A 6643-nucleotide genomic window follows, 5' to 3' on the forward strand; every position below is an offset into this window, starting at 1 on the left:
CACCCCTATCCATAGGAATCTTCAGCCCATTTGCAAATCTCTAAATATTACTAAAACAAAACCTTAAATTCTTCATTGAAGAAACATCAACCCTTGATTGCATTTCCCTCCTTTAGTCTCCACCTTAGGATCATTTTGCTGACATCATCCTCACCCAGCATAATACACGCGCCTCCCGAATAAAACTTCCTTCTTACGATTCTTTCCTTCGTTCTTTTGTTTTCTCTCTAAACAATCAACACAATCAGCTCCCCTGAAACTCAATAGATATGAACCCTAACCCCTTCCTTCTCCTTCCTGCTTCCGATATGCATAACCCCATCGTTCCCGATTCCCCATCAACTCTCCGCGTCGACCATTTGTCGTTCATCACCAAAACAAAAGGCATTGGTTACACGACTTGTTAAAGAGGGAACCGGAAAGACGACATTAGCAATCAGCAATGGAGCTAACGATGTCGGAATGATTCAAGAAGCCGACATCGGAATCGGAATCAGTGGAGTTGAGGGAATGCAGGCGGTTATGATGAGCGACATCTCAATTGCTCAATTCCGGTTTTTGGAACAATTGCTATTAGTCCATGGACATTGGTCTTACCGAAGAATTTCTTCAATGTTAAGTGATGGCGTGTCTAGGGCAGCACAGCAGAGTTGCATCCAAGCCTTAGAACCGGGCACACCAGCCAGATCCAGCCCAGCAAGCTCAGCGCCCGCTGGCGCCCCCGGGAGCGGAACGCCCAGGCGAAAGGCTCGCGCCCGCCAAGTGACGCTCTTCGCTCCAAGACAAAAGTACGGCCAGGAGACAAACAGTGGGATCAGAGCATCACCGTCAAAGCAAATGAGGGCGCTCTGATAGTGGAAGGCGCATGACCCTCCAATCAGCTCCTCTGATCCTGTCTCCCCAAAAAAGCGATCCTGTCTGGTACGGACCAGGCAAGGGCGCTAGGTATAAAAAGACGCATTCTCATACTAGCGAGGTAAGCTCCCCAACCGATCTAGAAAGAACAAACAAAAACCCTAAAGCCATCCTAACTTGACCGTCGGAGCGTTCTCCCGGGAACTCCTCCCGGGAAGCGGCTGACGGCCCTTGTTCTTTGTGATCTTGCAGATACACCCAGGCAACCAAGAAAGTCCTATCCCAGAGTCAGAAGCAAGGTCTCATCAAGGGCAAGGTTCCATCATTTGGCGCCATCCGTTTGTGAGACGAAGAACACAAACAAAAGCACGAAATCAAGCATCAATGACGTCCAACGGTAGCGAGGGACGACCAGTTAGTCCCATACGTCCCATGGCGACGTTGGACGAAACTGTTGGATTAGTGTCTAAGTCCATAACTATTTTGGTATGTACTTGACCCGATGGTGCATGGTCCTTTTGGGTTGCCTTCACCAAAGCAACTTGATTGGAGAAATAAATAGAGAGGGAGGTTATTATGATTTATTAATATGTTATAAGAATAATATATTAAAGGAGAAATCATATTTGTTTAATTAATATTGGTCAATAATTAATTAAGAATTAATTTTGTGATCAAATGTAATTAATTAAACTAGAGGGGCTGAATTATAATTATGTGATAGTTACAAAATAAGGTATGGATTATCTTATTAATAGGTTAGACGAATTTAAAGTGATAAGGCCTTAGAATTCGATTATGATAAGGATTCAAGGATTATCTTATGGGTTGCTTGGTGGACAAGCAACTAGATAAGGATAATGACTGAAACCCTATCTCTACACCTATATAAACACCCCTTGACTCATGAATTCGGCCAGACCTTCCCTAAGGCTTCTTAGGAATGAATTCAATACCTCCCCTCTCTCTTTATACCTTCTCCATTTGCTCTTGGTGTTTGTAAGCCATTAGAGGAGTGACACTTGTGACTCTAAGCCTTCCAAAGTCAATTAAAGGAGGAATTGGGATTGTTATGGCTACATAACAATCAAGGTAATATCTTAAACCTAATTATATGTTAATATCGATTTCCATATGCTAGAATTAGGGTTTATAGTCTTGGATTCAAAGCATGTACAATAGAGAAACCTAGATCCAAGCATTAGGGTTTGTATGAGCACATAGGATGTCTTATGACCAAAACCCATCAGTGGTATCAGAGCCTAGACTGGTTTCAATTGTATTGATGCATTACATGTTCAAAAAATTCGATTTTTGATGTTCTGGAGGCTGGACTTGCCGAGTCCATAGCTGAACTCGCCGAGTCCATGCAGACTCGATGAGTCCAAGCTTGACTCGACGAGTCAACTCGTCAGATGGAGTATATCTCGGGATTTCTTACTGTTTTTGCTTTAGGATAGTTACCTTATCATATTAGATCAATATAAATCCGATTTTATGATATATTTGACTATATTCTTGATCTAATTGAAGATATTTATCAATTAATAAGATAATTGTTTCCTTATGTGATAATTGATTAATTATTTTGACTAAATTGATAAATTGTTTTGCAATAAATCATTAAATAAATCAAATATGGATAATTATGTGTTTAAATGTTAATTTAGATTATTTGTTATTTGATCCTTGTTGTTATGAAAAGTTTCATATTTTCTTTATAGTTTAAATTTGAACCCAAAAGTTTTGTTGTTTTGAAATTTAAATAGTTGAAACCCTAATGTTTTGAAAAAAGGTTTCAAAACTTGCCCTCAAGTTTTGGAATTTAAATTTTGATTAAATGGTGTAATTTTGATGTATATTTAAATTCTAAACCCTAATGTGTTGAAATGTTTCAAAACTTGCCCTCAAGTTTTGGAATTTAAAAGTTGATTAAAAGTTTAATTAGGAATGTTAAATTCTAAAACTCTACTATAGTTTTGAAAAAGTTCAAATCACACCCTTATGGTTTTATTAATTAATTAAGGTGTATAATTAAAAGAGGTTTAATAAATCCATAAAAGTTTAGGCTTACAATTTAATTGAATTAAAAGTATAATTGTTAAATTAGACCACCTAGTATTTTGAAAGTATAAAATACAGCCTATACTATATATATATATATATATATATATATATATATATATATATATATCATTAAAAGTCTAACATTATATATATATGTATGAGTAAAAGTCAGTCTTACCGTTAGTAGGCCTCATTCACGAAGCTGGTCTATAAGGGGTGTTTAAGGAAATTGCCTATAAAATGGCGATTGAATGGGTATCCACTCTTACCCACCGCACTCTTGACTAGTGGAGGGTCGTTAGTCGAACGGGTAGGATAGGACGAAACCTTTCATTATAAGTATAATAAAGTACAAAAGTAACTAAATGTTTTAAAAATTCCCAATCTTAGTTACTTAGGCAAAAGTGAATTGATGCAATTCCATGAAATTACACTTTGTACCCTTGCGTAGGCGTTAGTGGAGCGTGTGTGGTTATGGTGTTGGATTAGTGTATAAGTCCATAACTATTTTTGGTATGTACTTGACCCGATGGTGCATGGTCCTTTTGGGTTGCCTTCACCAAAGCAACTTGATTGGAGAAATAAATAGAGAGAGAGGTTATTATGATTTATTAATATGTTATAAGAATAATATATTAAAGGAGAAATCATATTTGTTTAATTAATATTGATCAATAATTAATTAAGAATTAATTTTGTGATCAAATGTAATTAATTAAACTAGAGGGGCTGAATTGTAATTATGTGATAGTTGCAAAATAGGGCAATGGTTATCCTTGTTAAAGGATGGACGAATTCAAGGATAAGGATATCCTTGAAATAGTCCAAGGTCCAAGAGATAAGGGTTTTCAAGGCTTATCTTGTGGTTGCCTGGTGGGCAAGTAACTGGATAAGGATAAGGACTGAAACCCTAATCCCAACCCTATATAAAGACCACTAAGGCCTTAGGATTTCATACACTTGATCCGTAGAGCATCTAAGGACGAATTTCTACCTCTCTCTTCTCTCTCTATATCTTCTCCAATTGCTTGTGGTGTTTGTGAGCCATTAGAGGCACTACACTTGTGGTGCTTGCTTTCAAGACTTTGGGTTTGAAGATTTAAGTTGTTATTACAATATAAGAACAAGAGGTATGTAATCTAACCTTCCTGGTTAATTTCGAAAATAGCAAACATGATTAGGGTTTAATTATGTGTTCATAATGTTGTGTATCTAATAGTGAAAACATAGATCCAATGCTAGGGTTGCATGTACACATAGGATTGTTTGTATAAAACCCAATAGTGGTATCAGAGCCTTTGGTTAACTTGTTTTCAATTAGTTTATTCAATTGTATGAACTTGAGATATTAGGGTTTATTGCCAATAAACCCTAGGAGGCTAGGGCTTTTCGAGATTAGGGTTTGCAAACCCTAATTTGCAAGAGTTTGAATAAGATCTTCAAATCCTTTCCTTAAACCCTTAAATTTCGAAATATAGGGTTTGTTTTAATCCCTTGATTTTCGAAATTAGCCTCCTCCCCAAGATAAGATCCTAAATTTTAGGGATTTGGATTATCCCATATCTTGTAATTATCCTCTAATTGTTATATATGGTAATTATAGATTTTGCATTATCCTATCCTTATTTTCGAGATCAAGGGAGATTATTAAGGGATTAGGATATCTTAAATGTATAAATGGTAATTATCTTCATGATTTAGATAATCCCTTATGATTTAATAATTAAATTAATAGTCTAATTCAAGATAATTATTAAATCAAGGTTTTTAATATTTAAAATTTTAATTTATATGTCATAAATTCAAAAATTTTAAGAGAAATTAAAGCTAAATTGTTTTGAAAAGTTTCAAAACTTGCCCTCAGGTTTTGGAATTTAAAAGTTGATTAAAAGTTTAATTTAGGAATGTTAAATTCTAAAACTCTAGTATTGTTTTGAAAAGTTCAAATCACACCCTTATGGTTTTATTAATTAATTAAGGTGTATAATTAAAAGAAGTTTAATAAATCCATAAAAGTTTTGGTTACAATTAAAAGTATAATTGTTATATTTGACCACCTAGTATTTTTAAAGTGTAAAACACACCCTATACTATATATAACATTAAAAGTCTAACATTATATATATATGTATAAGTAAAAGTCAGTCTTACCGTTAGTAGGCCTCATTCACGAAGCTGGTCTATAAAGGGTGTTTAAGGAAATTGCCTATAAAATGGCGATTGAATGGGTATCCACTCTTACCCACCGCACTCTTGACTAGTGGAGGGTCGTTAGCCGAACGGGTAGGATAGGACAAAAACTTTCCATTATAAGTATAATGAAGTACAAAAGTAACTAAATGTTTTACAAATTCCCAATCTTAGTTACTTAGGCAAAAGTGAATTGATGCAATTCCATGAAATTACACTTTATACCCTTGCGAAGACGTTAGTGGAGCGTGTGTGGTTTACCGGCACACTAAATGGTTCTAAGCGAAGGTAGCAAAGGGTGACTCAATGTTTGTCATAGTTCGGTGGAGCGTGTGTGGTTTACCGGCACATTGAATAGGTGACTGTAACATGTGAGGGCACCATGTAAGTTTGCATGGTTATTCACACCCGCTTTGCGATCCTCGGCATCCCAGTCACAAACAAGAGGGGCATATCGAGATTTAAACATGCCATTGAAAGTTCAATGAATCTCAAAGGATCTAGGAGTTTTCATAGATTTAAAACTTAAATTCTTTTTCGTTTTTCGTGGTGGAAATTAGTGAATCATCATTCACTTACCTTCAAATATTCTGCAATTAGGGTTACGACATCCCTCTCCCGAGTTGTAGAATATTGTGTTGGGTCCTAGCCTTAGTATCTCATTTGGGTGATTTACTAAGGACTCAATCAATCAACTAACTTGAATTCGTTTTCTCCCGTTTTGTAGATGTCAAAGTTTGACAACTATGGTCTTCTCAAATCCCGTGGAACAAGCATTCCACATGAAGATGATATTCCACGATTCGATCGAGGAACAAGAAATCATGCTCCACCTCCTCCAATTATTCTCCCTAACCCACAAGTTCGAAGGCTTGAAAAGTTCAAGATCACTCAAGCCCTTTTGGCAAGTAAACATAAAGAAGGAAAGTCGGTGTGTGCACACGTCCTAGGGATGAAGTCACACATTGATAAGTTAAGAATGTTGGGATTCGTTGTCTGTGAGGAAATGACTGTTGTTTGGGTTCTTCAGTCACTTCCTAACTCATATAGTGAGTTCGTAAGAGAGTACTATATGATGAACTGCGACGTGACCCTTATAGATCTCACCTATATGCTTATTGCTGCTGAATCAGAAATGTTTTGGCGCAATGGAAAAGCAAAGTTGATTAGTGAATCTGCCTTCAAGACCTCTATGGATATAGACAATGGCAACGAAAGATATGCTATGATCGAAAAGTTTGATCATAAGAGAAAGGCAATGTCTGAAGTAGTTCCATGTCAAGTTCCAAAGGAGTCAATTTGCTTCTATTGCCAAGAGAAAGGGCATTAGAGACGAAGCTGCCCCATTTATCTAAGAGATCTAAAAGATGGGAGGGTCGAAACGTATGGCTCTAATAAAGGTAAAATCCATTAACTAACTCTTGTAAGCTTCTATTCTAGATTCTTAATACACAATGTGATAAGATTACAATTGATGTTTTGTAGGATCGAAGAAAAGAAAGGAAGCTTAAGGGAAGAAGTGAGCAAAATC

The sequence above is a fragment of the Lactuca sativa genome, chromosome 6 (assembly GCF_002870075.4).
Source record: "Lactuca sativa cultivar Salinas chromosome 6, Lsat_Salinas_v11, whole genome shotgun sequence".
Taxonomy (NCBI): Eukaryota; Viridiplantae; Streptophyta; class Magnoliopsida; order Asterales; family Asteraceae; genus Lactuca; species Lactuca sativa.